General features: G+C 42.5%; 1 protein-coding gene and 1 pseudogene across 7 annotated transcripts in view; both read right to left on the reverse strand.

The window, feature by feature from the left end:
- Nucleotides 1-25,100, reverse strand: part of LOC126365733 (multiple PDZ domain protein) — a 2,074,088-nt gene that overhangs the window by 134,683 nt on the left and 1,914,305 nt on the right. The gene's annotated exons all lie outside the window — the stretch shown is intronic.
- Nucleotides 7,149-7,264, reverse strand: LOC126268272 (5S ribosomal RNA; annotated as a pseudogene).

The following is a 25,100-nucleotide window of genomic DNA, read 5'->3' on the forward strand; positions in this document are numbered from 1 at the left end:
TAAGCAATTGTAGTTAACAGGTAACTGACAAGTTTCAACACCAATCAGCAAGAGTTATAAACTATTCATCTCTCATTTTTTGCACAATCACAGGATTGTCATATCCACATATATTATAACATGTTAGATTTTCTTTTCTGTCTGATACACAGTCACTAAATTGTTGCTTTGACTGTACATATTACAGGCTGAAACTACCTGAGTTGAAGAAAGGGCATGCAACTGTTTGTGGATTTGATGAGAGAACCATAAGCCATTTGTCTAGAAGACTGTACAAAAAAACACGGAAAAAGTAATTACATGTGGATGGGCAAGAATCTTAACCCTGTTCCTCACAGTCATGCAACAAGAAACAAGTAGCTAAAAGAAGAGGCAAGAAGTAAATACATGTTAGGGAGATTACAACACAAAATGAGAAAATAAACCAGAAGAGAAAGAAAGACAACGAAAGAAGCACTGGACTGCAGAGAAACATCGATAGCTGGTGATATAAGTGGTGTAAGACGAGTGTAGCACAAGAAAGCATTAGCTGCCCAAGTTCTCACTTTAAAAGTTCTGGCAGAAAATTATCAAACTACCATTCAGTGCCTTGTGTTCTTACTGTCAAAGAATCCACTTTGATCATAGATATCTAGCATCATGGAAATTTAAAATTTCAATGTGTTCTTTGGATATATATAGTAAACCACAAGAATTTACATGTAGGGAGATGTATGGAAAAATCATAACCTCCTAATCACTCGAATACTGTGCCTTTCCAGATGAACTCCTCAAATTTCAGTACAGACTACCACTACCTTGCACTGAAATCCTAGAACCAGGCTCAGTTTTTAAAAAAATCCAACAAGACTGGAGCTACAAAGTGGTTAAAAAATAATAAAACACAAGCATGATATTGTACATACTTCTTTATTAATAATCAGCACGTTCAACTTTGACGAATATCACAGGTTGAATTAGTCTTAGCAACCATGTGGTACCACACATTATGTTTCACAAGTTACGCCTGAGACGGCAGAAATAATGGAACAGGAACTGCATCTTGCTCTGATAACTCTTTTCTGCTGATATACCATTTCCGGTATATTATTAAAACAGTTGGTACCAAAGGAGATGCGTCTTTGATAAATCTTTTCGTGCTGACAATTGTCACCTTTATCAAATGACACCTGACGTATTTGTGTAATTGTTAACAGTAGATCGCTCTTTAATCCAACTAACAGAGCACATCGTGATTTACTATCATCACAAATCCGTATCCATGGTTTACAGCTCGCATCAAACAATGAAAATGATGCGATCCTTTGGAAATTCATTGTACATAATCTTGCCTAACTGAAGAAGCAATATAACTGCTGACTCAACAGACCTTATTATTTCACTTACCCTCTATTCGTCAACTGAGTTTAGCACGTTATCCGCTGAAGAGTACTGTCTTCTGTGACACAATGTCTTGGACAGGGCAGCCCTGCCTCAAAATCCCAGTACTTTAAGCTCTAGCTCACTGCTCTTACTGTAGCGATATCATGGTTCCTTTTCCTCAACCCTCTTACGATTGCGTCCTCTCAGGGGCACCTGTCTTTCATTACTCATTGATGCAACCTTGTGTTAATTTTTTCTAGAATGTCATAACTACCCATGTCATTTACTTAAAATACTGAAAAACATAGCCGTTTCTGTACCAATTTCTCCACACAAATGGACAGTATGAACCTATCTTGTTTTTAACTCTGCTGCACCCCCCTACCCATTTCGTGGCAGCTACTTATTACCAGTTATTCATCAGAGTACTTCTCCACACACTAACATTCTACTTACAAATGACAATCGCTTTTCGCTGGGGTTCAGTAGTACCAACCCGACAACTTTCCCAGTACCACGATATTTGCAAAATCTTAACCCATCTTCGGCACCACTGCCTTTCCCTCTTGCCCAAAAGGATAACAAGAGAGAGAGAGAGAGAGAGAGAGAGAGAGAGAGAGACGAGGTGGGGCGGGTGGGTGTGTGTGTGTGTGTAGAAGGAGGGGGTGAGAGAGGGGAAGGGGGGGGAGAGGGGGGGGGGAGAGAGAGAGAGAGAGAGAGAGCACATTAATTTAATTACAGTTACTGTTATTACATTTATTACTACTCCTGGAAATGTGTCTTCAAATAGTCTGTAACTGAGATGTAAAGTTACTTGGTGATGACTGCATCAGAAAATGGCAGCGCAGAAACGCACGGCCAGCAGTTGAACCGTGTCGGTGACATTTTATAGAATATTAGGCGATGAATGCGTGTGAAAAAAAAAAATATTTGAAACATTTTGAACAGTGATTTACGTGAAAAGATTACGCTTCTTCCTGTAGTATCTTCAGAAGACTATCAGAATAGATTTTCTAAAAATCTGCAACATCTGAAACTCAAAATATGTGGACAACCGACAGCTACTACGCGAACTGTTTTTATTTTACAATTTCGGGTCATGTTCGGATACACAAGTCTTCAGCGTCCTCCCTCCCCTTGGTCAATAACACCCGTTTGTGAAAGACATGTTAATTCCAGGCGTAATCGTTGTCAGTGAACACTTTCATTGCACATAAACATAGTCTGCTTCAGAATTTATACGTTCCTACTCTACCGAACATTTCTACAGAACTGTTCACAAATAACTATCGCACACCAAACCAGCGGCAAAATTCTAGGTGCTCATTGAACCATTAAGATTTCCGAAAGCAATATAGCACTCTACATATTGTATATAACTTAGAAACACTTTGCACTATAATAGTATTATGTTGAATTTTATCTCCAGTTCTTTTTCTAGTAGAAATTTTCATTATAAAGCACACAACTAAATAGATAACTGCCAGAAGATTGATTATGATCATTAATATGACAAAATTTTGCGATTTATTTATTTATTTATTTTCAGTTTAGTTTAAAGGTCAATGAACAAGAAACTACTGAACGAGTTATCTTCTGCAGCGAATTTGCCTGAGATTACGCTCTGGCGCTAGGAACCGAGGTTTTCACAGCTTTCACAATCAACTACAGGAGTTATTTTGGTGGTTAATACTGTGTTGGAAAAGAGAGCACCATTTTGAATTGGTTAGGCGTGGACACTGAAGCCACTTCTTTCTAAGTCTTTGCTGTACTTTGTTAATAAATCTTCGACTTTTATTGCATTATTGAAGGCGACAAATGCGCACTGTTCATCATGAGAATAATCCTGATGTAAAAATTACATCAGGTATTCTTCGCCATTTGTTTGAATCTCACTGGATTTCGTTTCATGTGGAGCGGAAGCCAAGCCGTGTCCAGTACAGTCAAGTATGATCATAAGGATAGGTTTTATGCTGTGTTACACGCACACAGATGGAGCGTAACGCAGGATAACAGCTATACCAGCGCATTTAACTTGGTTAGCGTTGGCCAGCCAGCTCGTCCAACTAACCTGCAATGATGTGAGTAGTTGCAGTTCTGACGTAAAAAGAGACGAACAGAAAAACATTCGAATGTCATAATTTTCAAACAGAATGAAATCATGAAACTTCCTGGCTGATTAAAATTGTGTGCCCGACCGAGACTCGAACTCGGGACCTTTGCCTTTGGCGGGCGAGTTCGAGTCTCGGTCGGAAGTTTCATATCAGCGCACACTCCGCTGCAGAGTGAAAATCTCATCCTAGAATGAAATTATACTCGGCATAACTCCAGCTCTACCACAAGCTTGCTTCTTAGGTGACCAGACGGGAAGCATAACATGCTCTCGTTCTCACCTAACACTGTAGTCTAATTACAAACAAAAGTGATGAAAATCCCTAACATCATGGTAATTCTTCTGAGCGAGCTATGTGTAATGCATAAGCATACAGCAGAGATTTCACCGTATTGTTGAATACTGAGGCCACTGACGGTATTAATTACAGTCAGATGTGTTGTAATCTAATAGCTCCTTCTTTATCTGAATTCGAGAAATACATTTCAGTTTTGGAACTGTCATCTGCTACTATGATAACGAATCGATCAACAACAGAATCCATGAAGCCACCCAAGCGCCGCAATTTCTCCTTTTATGACGTGCAGTACTATATCCCGCCGGAGTTCGGCAGTGGCATGTGTAAAAAAAAAAGTGTGCGTGCCTTAGTTCCAGTACGTCTCGCTGATTAACAGTCTTGTTATTTCTCGTGACAAATCCCTTAACTTTGCTCCAGATCAATTCTGTTGGGTTCTTATTGTAATGGCACAGTGATAATCGTAAAAATTCATCACTTGTATGGTGTGCTCGATGCTGTGAAAATGATTGCTTTTCATGTTTCTACAGCACTTATCACTCTGGGTCGTGTGAGACTAGATCTGTGGTATAAAACAACGGACATAATCCAAATGAAGTGTATTTGGTTTTTCATTTTTGTCCTAAAAATTAAATCATCGTGTTTTCCTAATTTCAGCAAGCTTTATTACCAATTTTCCGTGAAATATCGATAACTAAGCATTTATATTTGAAATGAAAACAGGAATTTCGCGTGCAATATGTGAATAGAAACAAGAAGACGTGCATTTTTCGTAAAAATTTATAATGATTTTTACAATTACGAGATGTAGGTATTTCAAATAGAAAAAAGGATGACCAAGGCGAGACTTGAACCAGCGATCCACAAATTACGCACAACGCTACCGATTCAACTATACATCTAATGTGCATCTGTATCTCAACTGCATCAAATTTAAAGCCGATTTCACTGTAAATTTATGACAAACATTAAGAACAACCTGAAACTTCCCGGCAGATTAAAACTGCGTGCCGGACCGAGACTCGAACTCGAGCCTTTGCCTTTCGCGGACAAGTGCTCTAAGAACAACCTATTTGTTGGCACTTTTTAACCGTGTTCTACGCGCGTGTTTACTACATAGTAGAAAGCAGTCTCAGCCGTTTTCACACTGCGCATTAACAGAGCGTCAAACAGAGCGCAACAGTACAGAGACTGTGACTGAGTGTACACGATTTTTGAAATAAAAACTACACAGCTAAAGCGTGATTAAGAAAAACGTCCATGGCTGTTAATACATTACAATATCTTAAGTTCATTTAATGTAATTTAGCAGTAAGATATCTAATACATAAGTAGGATCTATCTCCACGAGAGTAACAACACGAGTGTACGTTTGCTGCGGCTTCTGATTAATGATCGCGCTTGTGTTTGTTTACATCAGGTTTATTCTTAATTAGCCAGCGCGATTTCACGTAAACCGTTATTAAAAATCACACCTCTCACGTCTTGATATACGAAATCCCTGACGGGCAAACAGCTATTACTTGTGTTTGGTTTTTAACTTGACGAATGGTTTGATGCGGTTCTCTACGCGTTTATGTCATATGCAAGTCTATTCATCTGTGCATAACTCATGCATCCTACGTCCACTAGAAACTTCTTAGGTATATTGTACAGTCAAGTCTTGGTCTCACACTCCAATTTTTGTCCCCATACCTCCTGCCCCCTCAGGTTGTCCCATAGCAAATGGTACCTTCCTTCAGTCTGATGTGCATTAAATTTCTCTTTCCACCAATTCGATTCAGACCTCCACGCCTGTTACTCGGTCTACTCTCAACTTTCTTGTGCAGCACCTCATTCCAAAATTTTACACTACTGGCCATTCAAATTGCAACACCACGAAGATGACGTGCTACAGACGCGAAATTTAACCGACAGGAAGAAGATGCTGTGATATGCAAATGATTAGCTTTTTGCCTATCACGATTGCGGTTTATCGTATCGCGACATTGCTGCTCGCGTTGGTCGAGATCCAATGACTGTTAGCAGAATATGGCATCAGTGGGTTAGGAGGGTAATACGGGACGTCGTGCTGGATCCCAACGGCCATTCGAGATGACAGGCATCTTATCCGCATGGCTGTAACGGGTGGTGCAGCCACGTCTCGATCCCTGAGTCAACAGATAGGGACGTTTGCAAGACAACAACCATCTGCACGAACAGTTCGACGACGTTTGCAGCAACATGGACTATCAGCTCGGAGAGCACCGCTGAGGTTACCCTTGACGCTGCATCACAGACAGGAGCGCCTCCGATGGTGTACTCAACGACGAACCTGGGCGCACGAATGGCAAAACGTCATTTTTTCGGATGAATCCAGGTTTTGTTTACAGCATCATGATCGTCGCCTCCTTGTTCGGCGACATCGCGGTGAACGCACATTGGAAGCGTGTATTCGTCATCGCCATACTGGATTATCACCCGGCGTGATAGTATCGGGTGCCATTGGTTACACGTCTCGGTCACCTCATGTTCGCATTGACGGCACTTTGAACAGTGGACGTTGCATTTCAGATGTGTTGCGACCCGTGACTCTACCCTTCAATCGATCCCTGCGAAACCCTACATTTCAGCAGGATAATGCACAAGCACATGTTGCAGGTCCTGTACGGGCCTTTCTGGATACAGAAAATGTTCGACTGCTGCCCTGGCCAGCACATTCTCCATATCTCTCACCAATTGAAAACGTCTGTTCAATGGTGGCCGAGCAACTGGCTCGTCACAATACGCCAGTCACTACTCTTCATGAACTGTGGTATCGTGTTGAAGCTGCATGGGCAGCTGTACCTGTCTACGCCATCCAAGCTCTGTTTGACTCAATGACCATGCGTATCAAGGCCGTTATTACGGCCAGAGGTGGTTGTTCTGGGTACTGATTTCTCAGGAACTATGCAACCAAACTGCATGAAAATGTAATCGCATGTCAGTCCTAGTACAACATATTTGTCCAATTAATACCCGTTTATCATCTGCATTTCTTCTTTGTGTAGCAATTTTAATGGCCAGTAGTGTATATTCTCTTCTTGTCTAAACTCTGATCGTTCACGGGAATGGCTAGTAGTGTATATTCTCCTCTTGTCTAAACTCTGATCGTTCACGCTGCATTTTCGCACTACTAAGCTAAACTAAACTCCGTCCGAAGAGATCTCAGAAGACCCTAACGGCACTGACCGACCGCCGTGTCATCCTCAACCCATAGGCGTCACTGGATGCGGATATGGAGGGACATGTGGTCAGCACACTGCTCTCCTGGCCGTTGTCAGTTTTCGTGAACGGATATGCTACTTCTCAATCAAGTAGCTCCTCAACTTGCCTCACAAGAGCTGAGTGCTACCCGCTTGCCAACAGCGCTCGGCAGCCGACGGTCACCCATCCAAGTGCTAGACAAACCCGACAGCGTTTAACTTCGGTGATCTGACGGGAACCGGTGTTACCGCTGCGGCAAGGCCGTTGGCATTTTCGTACTACACACCAGGCAAATACATTTAGAAAAGACCTCCTAAAACTTAGATTTACATTTGATGTTAACAAATTTCTCGTTTCCAACAATGCTTGTCTTGCTATTTCCAGTCTTCCCTACTTCGGTCAACGTCAGTTACTTTGATGCTCAAATAGGAAAACTCATCTCTTACTCTTAGAGTCATTTCCTAATCTAATCTCCTTGTGAAATTTTGATTAAATTCGTCTACACTCCGATACTTTGGTTGATGTTCATCTGATAACCTCTCTAAGTTACTGTTCATTCCGTTCAACTGACCGCCCAAGTCTTTAATCGCCTGTGACAGAAATACAATGTCATCGTCAAACCTTAAGATTTTAATTTCTTCTCCCTGAACATAAATTCCTTTTCACAATGTCTCGTTGGTTTCATTTACTACTTACTCTACGTGAAGATTGAATAACGCGAGGGAAAGCTTCGACCTTGAGTCACTTACCTTGTCACTGCTCCGCCCTTCTCATGTCATTCGACTCCTGTAACTGCAGTCTGGTTTCTAGTTACCGATAGCATTTCTTTATCATTGATAAGTTCAAAATTTTTGTGCAAAAAATTACCAACGTGGTAGCACGATGACGGGAACATTCACGGCTAAAATGCAGCCAGAACCGATGACTGTTCTTTCCACGTGTGAACGCTGAGTCCGTCGACGATACGAATCAATAAATTGTCCTCGGGATTCCAGGTTGTTAAATTTCCATTCTTGGCAAATTGGGAGAGTAATCGTATTAACGCGAACCGAGGGAGTGCTGAGATACGCAACACAAAATCAATCCCGTGCTAACCACCGGCCAACGCACGTAATATCACACTCTCTCAACAGGCACGGTTTCTATTCACAAACACGAGCAGCCGAATCACATTGCTCTCGCTTTAATTACAGAGAAATAGAAGACAATGAATTCGGTCAACTGCTCTCTCAAAGACATAACCACTGTGGACCATCAGTAAAATGTATCAGTCACGAAAAGATCGTGTAAAAACCGCACGAGGCTAGAGACACAACTACAGTTGGTTCTGATAGCATTATAATGGCATGCAGATCGAGTTAAACTTTCTTTCTATATAGTACTGTTATTATATTACATTAGTCAATTCTTCGACTGGTATGATGCTGCCTGTAACTCCTTTATGTTCTTCTTGTGGTCTTCAGTTTGCTGCAGCTCTCCATGCTAGTCTATCTTGTGTAAGCCATTTCACCTCTGCAAAGCTGTGCAAACTACGCCCACTTTAACTTGCTTGCTGGAGCCAAGCCCTAGTCTATCTCTTCCGTTTCTACCCCTACACTCCCTAACCTAACCTAACGATGCGTCCTGTCAACAGATCCTATCTTTCATCCTTTCATATCACATGTTATTGTAGGTGGTTTTCAAGCTAGAGGCGTCATGTCACAGACTAAACGGCCCCTCCCGCCGGAGGTTCGAGTGTTGTTCTTAACATAAGTTAATCTAAGTAGTGTGTAAGTCTAGGGACCGATGACCTTAGCAGATTGGTCCCTTAGGAATTCACTCACATTTGAATATTTTCACGCTAGCGTTGTTCAGACACGGTGTTCAAACCGCCATATCGCGTGACTAATGTTGTTTTAGAGATGTTCCTGCAGACGTCGTCCGTTCACAGTCATTTACAACTGGCATCTGAGTGGGCTGGTACTGTTCACGACCATCTGACTAGGCCGTATCCTCTGCCTAACATGTTCGGCAAAGGAAATTACCGAATCTTCCTCCGTGAGGTACTATCAGTAATGTTGGAGACAGTCCCGCTTCCAGTCAGGCAACGAATATGGTCCAGTATGACGGGATCCTACCACACTTTGCCACTGATGTCTGGGAACATTTAGACAATGTTTTCCCCAATTGCTGGATTTGGTGTGTGTCGGTGTGTGTGAGTGTGGGGGGGGGGGGGGGGGAGGGGGGAGAGGGATTGGGGGGAGGGGGCGGAAGTAGCGTGGCCAAGTGTACGTAACACCGACACTCCAGAAAAGCTGGTTGTTCGTCTGACTGAAGCTGCTGCTATTATTCGTGAAACATGTGGTTGTTTTGAGTGTGTTAGGATAATCAGCAGCAAGCACATGCCATTTGTGCATTAATGTGAACGAACGACAGTTTTAGGAACATCCTTAAAACAATATTCATCACAGCTTGAACACTATCTCTGAAAATCAATAAGATAAAAAAAAGTTCCATGGGATCATGAGAGCCACAGAAAAGAGTCACCATATAATTCACACAAAGCTGAAAAAATTACGAACTATAATGTTTTATACGAAACTACTGCAACGCAACATATAACTAAGTAACATTTTGCCGCGAAAAGCTCTAAAACTGCTTCGATGAGCTCCTGTATAAAATTAAATGCGTGTGGCTTCGCGAAAACCTTTCAAGTTCGAATTGAAAATCCGCAGTTCATCATTCTAACTTTTCAGTTTTCCCAAACCCTAGATTCCGAGACGCTTGAACGATGGCCATCATGAAGTTAGCGAACTGACTCCATAGATTGCTCCGTTAACTTTTCCCTGGAGTAAAAATATTCCCGATGAAGCGAACATCGTGTAGTGGTTAACATTGCTTCATTAGTACGTGGTGGTCATCAGTTCAATTCTCACTGACAGTCTTACACTTTCTACGGAGGAAGCAGTCTACAAACGGAGTCTAGTAAACTTCTTGAAACTTAACGACAAACTACTTCCGTAAGTAAGCAGTGAAACTTACATCCAGGCCGACGACGTGATGTTGAATCATACGCCTTGCATCACACTGGAATTGCATTTATTTAAACACCACTGGGCCATCAAGCCACTAAAGTCACTGATGGATTTGTTAAGGGGTTTCGGTTGCAGTCTACGTCTACGTCTACATGGATACTCTGCAAATCACATTTAAGTGCCTGGCGGAGGGATCATCGAACCACCTTCACAGTTCTCTATTATTCCAATCTCGCTTACCGCGAGGAAAGAACGAACGCCTATATCTTTCCGTACGAGGTCAGATTTCCCTTATTTTATCGGGATGGTCGTTTCTCCCTGTGTAGGTAGGTGTCAACAAAATATTATCGTATTCGGAGGAGAAAGCTGGTGATTGGAATTTCGTGAGAATTCTGTCGCAGCGAAAAACGCCTCTCCTTTAATGATGTCCAGTCCAAATTCTGTATCATTTCAGTGACATTCTCTCCCATATTTCGCGATAACACAAAACGTGCTGCCCCTCTTTGAACTTTTTCGATGTACTCTGTCAGTCCTACCTGGTAAGGATCTCACACCGCGCAGCAGTATTATAAAAGAGGATGGACAAGCGTAGTGTAGGCAGTCTCCTTAGTAGATCTGTTACATTTTCTAAGTGTCCTGCCAATAAAACGCAGTCAAAGATTATATATCTTAAGCATTGTCCTGTAGCACCCCATTTTAAAACCTTTTAGTCTCTTCTTGTCTAAACTGTTTATCGTCCATGTTTCACTTCCGTAGACAAGTACCCGCCAACAAGACAACGTAACACTTAAATGTATATTCGATGATAACAAATTTCTCTTTTTCAGAATTTTTTTCGATTGCCAGTATCACGACTGCTTCCGTCAGTTATTTTGCTGCCCGAATAAAACAAAAAGAGAATCATCTACTGCTTCTAGCGTCTTATATCAAGCACTACTCATTCTGTTCAGTTTATCTTGCAAGTTCTTTGGTATCTGACATAATTACAATGTCATTGGCGGCAAACGTCAAGATTTTAATTTTCTCTATTTGAACCATCCCTTCCCAGGTTGCACCTTGGTTTTCTTCTCAGCTTTCTCAATGTACATACCGAGCAAGATCACGAGTAAGCTACAACCCTGTTTCACCCCATTCTCAACAACTGCTTCACTTTGATGTCTTCGACTCATATACGACGAGTCTGGTTTCTGTACAATTTGCGAATAACCTTTTGCCCCCTGTATCTTATTCCTTACTGACTTCTAGTTTCAAAGAGAATATTCTTCTTCTAAATCTGCCAATGCTGTGAACTTAGGTTTCCCTTTCTCGGGTCTATCTTCTAAGACAAGTCGTAGTGTGAGTGCTGCTCCGACGTTTCTGTATTTTGCCACCTTCCCTGGGGTCGGTTTCTACGAGTTTTTCCATTCTTCTCTGATAATTCGTGTCAGTATTTTGCAACTATGATTTATTAATTTGATGGTTCGGTAATTTTCTCACCTGCCACCAGTAGGGGGACAACCTATGTGTCAGGCCATGCTGCATTGTTGCCAAATTTATTCAAGATGGCGGCGATGACGTCTTCTAAGATGGCGGCATGTAGACTTGGCAACATCGCATGACATGACCCAAGATGGCGGATTTTGGCGGGAGAATAGGCCAATTGTGGTACGTCCACTAACCTAGCCTCAAGAAAATATGGCGCGAAGTTTGAATTTTGGCGGGAAAATAGGCCAATTGTGCTACGTTCACTAGCCTAAGCCTCCAGAAGAAAAAATGGCGCGAAGTTTGAATTCCAACAGGATAATGCATGCAAAGATCGTACTTGTCTTTATTATTATTATTGATTATCATTTATTAACATTCATTATCATTTATTATTATTTATTACCCTTTACTATCGTTTATTATTATTGACCTGCCTCCACTAGAAAATTCCCTCCAAATTCAAATTCCAACATGATAATAGTTGCAAAACCTTACTCTTGTTTATTATTATTCATTATCATTTATTAACATTCATTATCATTCATTGTCGTTCATTGTCATTTATTATTATTATTATTATTATTATTATTTATTATTATTATAGGCCTACCTGCACTAGAAAATTGCGCCAAATTCAAATTCCAACACGATATTGTCTCGAAAACTGGACTTCTGTTTATTATCATCATTTATTATTTATTCAAGATGTCCGATTTTCTCGGTGAGAAAGCCATTTTCCTTACATCCATAACAAAAATCTATCGCTAGTTCAAATCCCTAACACCGTAATTGATCACACGTAAGAGTTTTCTCCGTTACTTATCTGTTTTCACTGGTAGCCTATCATAATTGCGTCAAATAATAAACTGCACTTGTAGTAACGTAAGTCACGTCCTTTGATTTTGCAGGGGGGAAGGGACTGAGTACTTTATTTCAAGCAGTACGGTCATCACTTGCTCTCCAACACAGTCCAAACACATCTTTGATATCGCAGTGCAGTCGCCACGACGTCTGCGCTCCAACTGAATTAGTTTAAATCCTCGCCACCCCCGGGCCAGCGAGCGGAGACACTCTTTCAGGGCTACGATACTAGCAGTGGGTATTACTGTTTTAAAAAGGGAACTTAATACCAATATAGTTACGAAAAGACATTATAGAACATTAAGTGAGGACTTTTTCACAATTCAATTGGATACAAACAGGATTATAATATCTTAAACGGTTCAGGAAAAATCTGAGGCTAACAGTTCAGCAGAATCACCTTCTGCACTGCAACAACTAAAGCCGGCCGAAGTGGCCGAGCGGTTCTAGGCGATACGGTCGCAGGTTCGAATCCTGCCTCGGGCATGAATGTGTGTGATGTCCTTAGGTTAGTTAGGTTTAAGTAGTTCTTAGTCTAAGGGACTGATGACCTGAGAAGTTGAGTCCCTAGTGCTCAGAGCCATTTGAATCGTTTTTTGCAATAACTAAAACGGAACGCGCCACAGTTGGTATGTGGCCACATCTATGTAGCAGCAACATGGGCGAGTACCACTGCGCACAGCTGTCTATCGCACTGGAGCCACGCCTTCTACATTTACTCCAAATAATACCTAGAAAGCTTCGGTTGGAGGCGCCTGCGAGCGCAGACACGTAGAGATCCGTTACGGGCGACGAGTCGGTGCAAGGCCACGCCGTCTGGCTGGCGTACAATGCATGCCAGCTGTCGCAAACACTGCCTTCTGAGGTGATCGGGACACAACAGTTGGCTCAAGTTCGAGTGAGTCAGGCTGCTGTCACTGTAAGTCGCATATGAAATACGAGACACCCACGGTTTCTGTCTTGACATTCTATGGACTTACAATGATCACACGATTAATTGCGTGAAGAACAGATTTATGAGATTGTGCGTTCACGGAAAGCTCCTACCCAAAGTACATTATATCCTTCTTCATGATTAGAGGCATCAGCTAAAGCGAGGTATATCTGGCTTACCACGAAGGGTACCATTTCTTGATATATTATGGCTTATTACAAGGAGATTCAGCTAAGACGTTCATGTCAAATACTTCCGATACTATTTCAAACACAATCCTGTTTTCATCCAGATGAATTGTAAAAAGTTCTCAGTGAATGATGTACAGGCTCCGGACAAAGCTACATAAATTATAGGGAAGCGGGTTTCAACCTCGTTTTTTAAATGGAATTTCAGTAATTTATGATATTTGTGAGCACATGAATTTCGTTCTAGCGGCGATACGAAACACACATTGGGTGAGGGGGGGGGGGGGGGGGGGCGTACATTGACGTGGGGGACTTTGACAAAGAGCAGACTTATACGGCCCGGTGCACAGGGGAATGAGCCGGGAAGCAGCATCTCGAAAATGGCGAAGCTCGTCGACTGTTCGTGTGCTGATGTCGTGGGCATCCATGGAAAGTGATTCAAAGACGGTGAAGACGTGAAACCACCAGTACCCGTCAAGGTATTTGTTGTCTACGCCTCGTCACAGAACGTGGAAGTCAGGCTCGGCTGCTCTGGAAAGCAGGATAGGAGGCTATACAGCCCCCTTTGAAATACTAAGTAAAGACTTAAAAACAGTATTTATAAAGAAGAGACATTTAAAAATTGAATAATAAGCGGACACTAGCCGCTCTGGCATAAATGTATTTTTCTCATGTATCCGTCTTATAATAATCTCTCTGTGTATGTTTCGATGGCAAAGAAATATAAAGATGCACTCGAAACAAAATGACCTAAAGAGACGACAAGATGCGCTCTTTTGTTAATTTTTTAGTCGTCTTCACTTCTTCTTTTCTCTTGGTTGCGTGTTGACGTACATCTTGCGAGTGCTGGCAAATGTAAGCATATTTGTACTAATTAAGCAGATAATATATTGATTTAATATTATTATCCACTTTTAATTTGTAAGAGGTGATCCCGATTTCATGTCCGCCTTCATTGAATTAACCTGCATTCGAGTAATTTAAAGTGCAACAATCGCAGCGGCCGATGCAGCCAACAACACCATTACGTGGCGATATTAACTCATAAAAATTATCGGAAGCGAAAAACTCTCCCGCTATTAACATAATATACATTTCTCTCCACAGCCGCCCGACGTTGCAGAACATACGCAGCTTTAAGATTCTTACTTTCAGTACAACAGCCGAGAGCCACAGTCAGGACTCCCGCTGGAATGCAGTTGTTAACGGAGGTAAGAAAAACTATCCTCGCGCGTGCGTGGGCCGCAATTGTAATTAATAACTAAAGATATTTTGCTTTAAAGTGAACTGACTAGCCGGGGAAGTTCATATGGAAAGTTTATTCCATTGTTCAACTTACGTGCTCATGTTTTAATATTCAGCGAGTCTTACAGTCATCAACGTACCAAATAATTTCCACTGAAGATTAATATTGGTGCCGGCCGTTGTGGCCGAGCGGTTCTAGGCGCTTCAGTCAGGAACCGCGCTGCTGCTATGGTCGCAGGTTCGAATCCTGCCTCGGGCATGGATGTGTGTGATGTCCTTACTTTAGTTAGGTTTAAGTAGTTCTAAGTCTAGGGGACTGATGACCTCAGGTGTAAAGTCCCATAGTGCTCAAAGCCATTTGAACCACTTTTTTTTAAATATTGTTAAAAAAGAGACAACTTCACAAAAGCATTTAATTGTAAATCAAAATTGAATGAAATACCGTTTTGATTAAAGCCCACCATATAAGTGAGCAACAATCACCATTACCAATCTTTTTGTGTAGTAAATAATAAATTAAATTACGACGGCCGACGGACGCAAGAAGGCGATCTGTTGCAGGCGCGACGATATACACTACTGGCCATTAAAATGGCTACACCAAGAAGAAATGCAGATGATAAACGGACACTACATTATACTAGAACTGACATGTGATTGCATTTTCACGCAATTTGGGTGCATAGATCCTGAGAAATCAGTACCCAGAACAACCACCTCTGGCCGTAATAACGGCCTTGATACGATTGGGCATTGAGTCAAACAGAGCTTGGATGGCGTGTACGGGTACAGCTGCCCATGCAGCTTCAACACGATACCACAGTTCATGAAGAGTAGTGACTGGCGTATTGTGACGAGCCAGTAGCTTGGCCACCATTGACAAGACGTTTTCAATTGGTGAGAGATATGAAGAATGTGCTGACCAGGGCAGCAGTCGAACATTTTCTGTATCCAGAAAGGCGCGCATTATCCAGCTGAAATGTAGGGTTTCGCAGGGATCGAATGAAGGGTACAGCCACGACTCGTAACACATATGAAATGTAACGTCCACTGTTCAAAGTGCCGTCAATGCGAACAAAACGTGACAGAGACGTGTAATCAATGGCATCCCATACCGACACGCCAGGTGATACGTCAGTATGGTGATGACAAATACACGCTTCCAATGTGCTTTCAACGCGATGTCGCCAAACAAGGATGCGACCATCACGATGCTGTAAACAGAACCTGGATTCATCCGAAAAAATTACATTTTGCCATTCGCGCACCCAGGTTCGTCGTTGAGTACACCATCGCATGCGCTCCTGTCTGTGATGCAGTGTCAAGGGTAACCGCAGCCATTGTCTCCGAGCTGATAGTCCATGCTGCTGCAAACGTCGTCGAACTTTTCGTGCAGATGGTTGTTGTCTTGCAAATGTCCCCATCTGTTGACTCAGGGATCGAGACGTGCCTGCACGATCCGTTACAGCCATGTGGATAAGATGCCTGTCATCTCGACTGCTAGTGATACGAGGCCGTTGGGATCCAGCACGGCGTTCCGTATTACCCTCCTGAACCCACCGAACCCATATTCTGCTAACATTCATTGGATCTCGACCAATGCGAGCTGCAGTGTCGCGAAACAATAAACCGCAATTGCGATAGGCTACAATTCGATATTTATCAAAGTCGGAAACATGATGGTACGCATTTCTTCTCCTTACACGAGGCATCATAACAACGTTTCACCAGGCAACGCCGGTCAACTGCTGTTTGTGTATGAGAAATCGGTTGGAAACTTTCCTCATGTCAGCACGTTATGGGTGTCGCCACCGGCGCCAGCCTTGTGTGAATGCTCTGAAAAGCTAATCATTTGCATATCAGAGCATCTTCTTCCTATCGGTTAAATTTCGCGTCTGTAGCATGTCATCTTCGTGGTGTAACAATTGTAATGGCCAGTAGTGTAGTACATTGCAGGAACAAGAAATGTTGCGGCGCTCACTGTTCAGCGCTCATTGTTGAACACTGGGCTCCCCAGGAGATCAACGCTACCTGTTCCCACGTTGACACAACGACATCGTCAATTACAATTGCTGTGATCACGGGATTATCTAGGTTTGACTGTGCACCAATGAAAACGCTTTGTCGTGTAGGTGGATCACATTTCTTTCCCAAAGGCGCCTGCTCCTTTCAGCAGAATAGCTGTCGGGTCACAAGGCCAGAATCGTACTACGGAAGTTTGAGGAGCATGATAACGAACCCACGCTGATGTCTTGTCCACCAGATTCGCCTGATTTAAAGCTGATGGAACATAACGGGCACCAGCTCCGAGCTCACTAACCTATCGACCCGTAATTTATGGGACCTGGGTAGGCATCTGGTACCTCTCGATCCTACCAAGGACTTGTAGAATCCATGCCACGGGGAAATGTTTCTGCACTGCGTTCCAAAGATGGAGCAAGACGCTATTAAGTAGGCGGTCATAAAGTTTTGGCTCATCATGTAAAATCCCTAACACAGAACGACTCCCAAGGTGCATTTCAAAAGTGGCAGAAACTCCGGGATCGGCATTTTCGCTCCCTAAGGCATTTCTTCGAAGGCGCTGATGCAGAATAAGAAATAGGTAAGACATACTAATTTTAATTAATCCGTTTCGGAAGCTTTAGGATACTACCTCGCATATTGCATTCGTGGAGCAATTTGATGTGTGCTGCTGAAACGAAGAAAGAAACATCATCACTTAACAGTGGTCTTCGGTGTTATACCGGTGCATTAACATTGCGAGCATTCTTTGTAATATGTATACTGACGCTACGGCAAGGAGGATTTTTTGAACTGGAACAGCAACGTAAATGGTGTAGGTGCTGCCCGGAAAGGCAGTTCATCGGAGGAGTGTAAATCGAACTCTACAGAACAGCGAAACGCTCTCAGGCCATAAAACGAAATCGAGAGCTCTTTTCCAGCGGCGTCTGTTACACAGAGCGGTCTGGCCGAGTGAGCATTTCCTACTACCTGAAGCGGCAGCGCCCAACAGCACAGCTTCAAAAGCTCGAGGATCCTGTCATTTTTTTAAAAAATTCGAGTTATAGATGTCTGCAGAGTGGAGAGGAGAAAAAGAAAACCGCTGCCGAGATCTGGGTCGTAATTTTGTGTCATGTTTACCTCAAGAAAATTCTGGAAACAATCGAGCGTGAGTAGTGAAGCATTTACTCAGTCTCCTATCGCGATTTACAGAAGATAATGCACTTGAATAAGAATGAAAGGTGACGAAAACTCGACACTTGTTTCACAAAAAACGCTTCACGTGACTGCTTTTTAACCAGGAACAAGCGACGCATTAATTATACGATGACTTCCACGACATAAGATCTCTTGTTCTCCATGCCGTGCATATATTTATATCCACGCGATCTTTGTTTGGACCGAACCTGTCATCAGGCAGATTACACAATGACAGGAAAAAAATCACGACACCGGGAAGGAGTTGTGCGATGTAACCGAAAGTTGATAGGCGTGTTTCTACACTTGAAAGATGATGTATCTTCAAATTCCGCGCCAGTCACATAAGAAAGGCGCTTTAAATACACTCTCTATTGGTCGTGAGCATTAGTTATTTTGAGACTGGACGTCGTGAGTTGATGTTAGTGAAGAATACCTTTAAGGCTAGAATGTCGCTATTATCAGCACATCACTGAGTTTGAACGAGGTCTTGTAACAGGGCTACGAGACGCTCGATGTTCCTTCTGCGCTACTGCACAAAACCTTAGCAGAAATGTAACCACAGTACATAACTGCTGCTGGCAGGGGTAGTCAGGAGAACGCACAGTCGCAAGAAGACCGGGATTTGGATGGTCACGTGTCAGTACCGAGAGGGAAGACCATACTGCTCGGCGTATTGCTCTAACGCATCGTACTATATTTGCAGCAGCAATTCGAACAGCACTTGGCACCACTTTGTCATAACGAACTGTTACAAATCGGTTACTTCAAGGGCAGCTCCGAGCCAGACACCCCACAGCGAGCATTCAACTAACCCCAAACCACCGCCATTTGTGACTTCAGTGGTGTTAAGCGAGAGCTCATTGGAAGGCAGGCAGGGTGGGGTCTGTTATGTTTTCCGATGTACTGACCGAGGACGGGCCAACTGAGGGCCTGCAACCAAACTCTGCGTGCTAGACACACAGCTGCTACACCTAGAGTTATGGTTTGGTGTGATTTCATATCACTCTCATGGTCACCCCACGCACCCTAGCTGAAAATTTGTACGTCAGTCTGGAGATTCGACCTGTTGTGCAGCCATTTGAGAACATTGTACCAGTGGGTGTTTTCCAACAGGATAACGTTCGCCCACACGTCGCTGTTGTAACCTAACATGCTCTACAGTGTGTCGAGATGTTGCCTTCGCCTCCTCGATCACCACATCTCTCTCCAATCGAGCACATATGGGACATCATCGGACGACATATCCAGCGACATCCACAAACAGCACTAAGCGTCCCTCTATTAATTGACCAAATGCAACAGGCAGGAATACCATCCCATAAGCTGACATCCGGCACCTGTACAACAAAATGCAGGCACATTGGTGTGTTTACATTCAACATTCTGACGGTTACACCGGTTAGTAAAGTACCAGCATTTCACATTAGCAAAAGCGTGTCTCACGCTTTCATTAATCTACGATCTAGCAATATTAATCACTTAAATATGACGCCAGGACAAACGTATTCCCGAGATTTCATTACAATACATTAATTATTTTTGCTGTTGCTGCTTTTTTCCGTCCGTGTATTTCCATTTAAAACTTCTTAAAATACGCCACTGACACCTTCGATTGGTACAATCACTTTATTTACAAACACCATGATTTCAGTTTCAGCTTTTGGCCATTTTCAAGTAAATAGTTTCGTACCTTCCACGTGTCATAAACCTTAACTACATCCCATAGGGGTATGTCATCGCCATAGAGCATCTCCAGTGTCCGTGTGTATAACGTTTCTGACATCCTTTATGCAACAACAAGCGGGAGGAGGCTTTGTCGTGCTAGTTGTAGTTGCTATGAGACTTCGCACCACAAATTGAGTACGGCGATCCTCCTTTTATTAGAGCAATATTCCTATGGTTTGGTTTCTACGAAAATTCTCTAACGAACTAGTTTAAGATCTTTTTCAACAAATCTGAACGCTACCTTCGGCAAGATAAGAATATAACACGAAATCTATTTCATAAGGGAAATTCGACGACAACACAAGGTATTACTTAATGGTGTAAGTTTTCTGTAGTCAAATGTTTATGAGATGTACTGCCTTGAGAACATACGGTTTCAACCATTTTAACTGACAAAATGCATTTTCCAGCTAACATGGCTACATCTACTCTTTGGGAATAGAAATGAATAACACTGTTCAATGTATTGCATATTGTTGAGTACGATATCAGTTATGGCTTGCTAAATATTCATACCAATGAATCAAGAGCTTAAAATCATACATGGAAGTTTTGGTAGTAAATGTTTATTCTGTTAGTTAATTTTACAATTTTTTTATTGTGACTGCATTAGAGAATTCTATTATCGATAAATGAAGCAACAACGGACACAGTAAAGAAATTACAATATTATGTACAAAAATTAACATCCCTTTCTCAAAGACAATTTGCTTCCTCAGATGGTAAGGAGTGAAACACCGTTTGACAAAGAGCAAATTCAATTTTTTCTAGATTCTGTTGCTCCGTTTTTTTCAGTGCTGCAGTAATCACACTTGTGACAAGTCCCTAAAATAGGTAAATGTTCATCAGCACCACACAATGGAGGCAAAGATTTTTGATGGCTGCCAGCATTTGGTATTTTTCATTCTCTTCTGCCCTTCCATTTCTGGATAAAGTGTTGCTTTTTCTATTGCAGTAGGGATAGGGTTGCCATAATTCAAGGATGAAAATCAAGGGCAAAATTCGGTGATTACAAAGATGTGGTTGAAACACGGACCGATATGTTGTGCAAGTGACCATTGGTTTACATTTCAGTTGAATCTTCATCATCACTTTACAGTGGTAATTATGAAAATGTGGTTGAAACCTGGTATCACAAAATGTCCTGTCATCTTTCTGCGCTTCAGCCAAATCTTCATAATTACCATAATTCAAATAGTAATTCTGACAGCAAAGAAGTTGTAATTAACAAGGAAAATTAATCCAAACATTAATTGTGTCTATAAAGCAGTGGTCAGTGATGAAGAAAATTAATTGCAATTGACATTAAATAACTTTTTAATTAATGCACTGAACACAAATTATTAACATATACACAATCACATTTAATACTTGAAAACGCATCAATATATTCTTCTATAAAATGTACTTTTCGTTTCGACATTTTAAATTTCAAATTCTGTACAATAACAACACCAGAAGTACACTTCACACAGCTGAATGTTAACATTACACGACCAAAGAATATCAGATACCGACAGCAGAGACGTTGTAAATCAACAGTGAAAAACTGAAACAATCGCAAAGAATCGATTATTGCACTGCTTCCACAGTCTGTTCTGAAAATAGCCGAGCGATTCTAAAGTGACACGGAATATCAGCACTGGTTTCAACGGCTATCTTCAAGTTTGCAGGTGTTATGAAACACTTGATCGGTGGCCAGTTGCAAAACTTGTGTTAAAATTTTTTTTTACTTACTAGCCACTTTTTTCGCGGACATATTCCTCTTCGTCCAGGACACCCGTCTTCGAGCGGACTGTCCGCGATATCCGCGACGTATGGCAATCCTAAGTAGGGATAGATTAGCTTGTTCGCTTGTTTAATTTTGAAATTAATATTGGTAATTGGTTCCGATTTAGTATGTTTGACTGAATGTAAATTCAAAATGTAGCTGTTCGCAACTGTGGCGTCTAAATGCATTCATCCACCAGCGTTTGTATTTCCCAGATACTGCAGAACATAATGACCAACAAAATGTGAGTAAATAATGTGCCTGTTGCATTCAGATGTGTGCAGGGTTCGTTAAGCTTTATATTTTCAAGTATAATGTGTAATATTCATTCATTTTATGAAGCATTTCCTAGCATATAATTAGTTAAAACTGAATGTAAATGGGAACTGAATATATGACAGTCCATCTGTTTATATGTGCTATACTGAAGAAACCCAGGTGCAAATATTCTTGAAAACGACTCCTGTGTTGATTTTATACTTCATTCAGTGGGAATGTGGCCACCATTTGAATTTACCAGTTTTTGCTCCGTAAATGGAATTTACAGTTGATAAACGCTAGCAGAACACAAAACCAACTGTAAAGAGGAGATCTTCAAATATCATCGGTACATACACTATTCAGAATGAATCATTGACTGTGCAGCGGAGTATGCGCTGTTACTCGAACCCGGAACCATGCCTTTTCTTGGGCAAAGCTCTTACCGACTGAGTCATCCAGGCTTGACTCCTGACCCATCCTCACTGCTTTACTTCTGCTAGCACTTCTCTCCTACTTTTCAAACTTTATAGCCGCACTCATGCATACCTTGCCAGGCTAAAGCTGTGAGGGCGGGTTGTCTGTCGTGCCTGGATCGCTCAGTCCGTAAAGAGCATTGCCCAAGAAAAGGTAAGTCCAGGAGAAATGATCGTTGTTCAGGGATATGACAGCAAAGATCATTCGAAGCAAAAGAGTCTAGGGGCTCCAGAAAGCATACCTTAAAAGCGTTGAGCACTTGTTCAGTAGAAGAGACGTTTTTCAGATCAGCGAAGATGAACAAATGCTCATTGCTTTTTAAGTATGCCCTTTAGAACTCGTGTTCACTAGACTTTTTTTCTTTTTTCAGTCCACACTACCACCTCTGTTTGGCGGTGGAATTCTGGTTCATCCTGTGTGTGTGTATATATACACAATCAGTGCCACTTAAAGGTTGCTAGCGCCTGACGGATTAAACAAGAGCGTACGAGGCAGTTTTAATGAACCTTCAGTTATTGAGGTGCAGTGAAGTCAATGGATTGTTCAACAGGATAAAGTTGAGGTGTGAATAGCGAATGGGAATTCTGAGTGTAACGAGTTAACGGCAAGGGTCAGACTGTGTCCGCAAGGCCGGCGTGTGCAGATAGCGGGCGCGCCGCAAGCTGATAAGACTCGCTGAAGGTCGTAGGCGCGTCACCTGGCCAGAGCCGTCTCGCTTTCCCATTAGCAAAACTACGACTGCGTGCGAGTGCACTACACGTCGCGAAAGGAGGCACTTGCTACCGCAGTAGACCTGCAATTAATCGTATGCATTCATCGCTGAGCAAACAGTAACGGTACGCAACAATGTTACGTCACAGTAGAACGTTTCGTCACACGCGCGTTTTCTTTACGAGTCGCACTCCTTGCCCGACGCCGGCCGGAGTGACCGAGCGGTTCTAGGCGCTTCAGTCTGGAACTGCGCGACCGCTACGGCCGCAGGTTCGAATCCTGCCTCGGGACCGAGCGAGGTGGCGCAGTGGTTAGCACACTGGACTCGCATTCGGGAGGACGACGGTTCAATCCCGTCTCCAGCCATCCTGATTTAGGTTTTCCGTGATTTCCCTAAATCGTTTCAGGCAAATGCCGGGATGGTTCCTTGGAAAGGGCACGGCCGATTTCCTTCTCAATCCTTCCCTAACCCGAGCTTGCGCTCCGTCTCTAATGACCTCGTTGTCGACGGGACGTTAAACACTAACCACCACCACGACCACCTGCCTCGGGCATGGATGTGTGTGCTGTCCGTAGCTTAGTTAGGGGACTGATGATCTCAGAAGTTAAGTCCCATAGTGCTCAGAGCCATTTGAACAATTTTAACCTTGCCCGACCAGAACAGAGCCAGTAGTTTTCCTGTTTCGATTCGTTTCTATCCAGCGGACCGTGTCGGTATTGACCCAGGCGTTTCGTTACGTCCTAGCTTTCTTCCTCGTCCGCAATCGTGCCCGACATGGATCGAGTCGGTAGTTATATTCAAATTCTTGCTCTCCGATGCGTTTCGTTAGTTCAGTAAGTTCGTCTTCGTCACGCATGTGTTGGTTGCTGAACAAAGTGAGCGTAGTTTACGTTTATTCATGCACCGAGAAACAGATGAAGTCGCTCAAAGTAATCAAGGCTCCATGGAGTGTCAAACAAAATCTGAGACTGGTTTGAGGATTTCTTGGGAGGGAGAACGCATCATGTTATCTTGGAGAGTCATCAACAGAAGTAACTTCAGGCGTGCCCCACGAAATGTATTGTGGCTCTCAATGTTATTGCTGTATGTTAAACACCTAGCAGACCATGTTTATGGTAACCTCAGACTTTTTGCAAACGACGCATCTGTCGATTATCAAGAATTACTTCAAGAATTATACAGAAATATCCAGATTTCACAGAAGTGCGAAGATTGAACGCTTGCTTCAAACGTTCAGAAATGTAAAATTGCGCAATTCACAAAACACTGAAACGTAGTGTCCTCAAAAACATCAATGAGTCGCAAACGGAATCAGTCATCTCATACAAATACAAAGGGCAGCCAAATGAAAACGATACAGATGAAAAAAGTAAGTTAAGTATTAATTATTTCAAAAGTCATCGCCATAACTGTTAACACACTTATCCGACTGTGAGACAAGACAGTCAACGCCTTAATAAAAAAAGTTTGAGATTGCCTTCGGACCCATGATTACGTCCAAGCGTGCAACTCTTCATCCGAAGCAAATCGACGGCCACGAATGTATTACTTCAATGCACGCGTAGAGATCGGGACTGTATTGAGACTTCCCCGTGAAACTTCTACGGCGTAGTCGAAACATGTGAGCCCACCCACACGTCTTCAAGGTTGTTTCGAGTACGGGCAGGAGTTTCGCTGGGAAGCCCATATAGTCTCGATCTCTCCCCATGCCATTTCCTTATTTATGCAGCCCCGAAGAAAGACATTCGTGGCAGTCCATTTGCTCCGGACAAAGAGGTTCACGTCTTAGTATAATCAGCTTCCGTAGGCAACCGCAAACAGTTTCCCACTGGAGCACTGACTGTCTTGCATCACAGTGAGATAAATGTTAAAAATTATGGTAATTATTTTGAAAAAAAAACCAGTTTACTTATGTTTTTCCGGCTGTCTCATTTTCGTTTGTTGCTCCTTATTTCTCGGTGTAACAATTTGTAACGAAGCTCACCGCACAAAAATTAGTCACCCCAGTGCGCGCGTACAGGTGAATCGTTAAGCCTTTACAGATGGCGCAAACGCGCATGCATTGCCTGAGCGGGAGCGTTACAGTTACGTTTCAACTGGACATTGTACGTAAATAAGGGTAAATGTAAGGATGTGACAGAGTGACAAAAAGGGGAAAAAGTGTTTGGTCGTGTCGAACGGCCATACGGTGTGTGAAGTTGCTGGATTTTTTGGTGTTTCGCGGCAGACTGTTGAAGGTGTGTACAAGCAGCGGT

The sequence above is a fragment of the Schistocerca gregaria genome, chromosome 4 (genome assembly GCF_023897955.1).
Source record: "Schistocerca gregaria isolate iqSchGreg1 chromosome 4, iqSchGreg1.2, whole genome shotgun sequence".
Taxonomy (NCBI): Eukaryota; Metazoa; Arthropoda; class Insecta; order Orthoptera; family Acrididae; genus Schistocerca; species Schistocerca gregaria.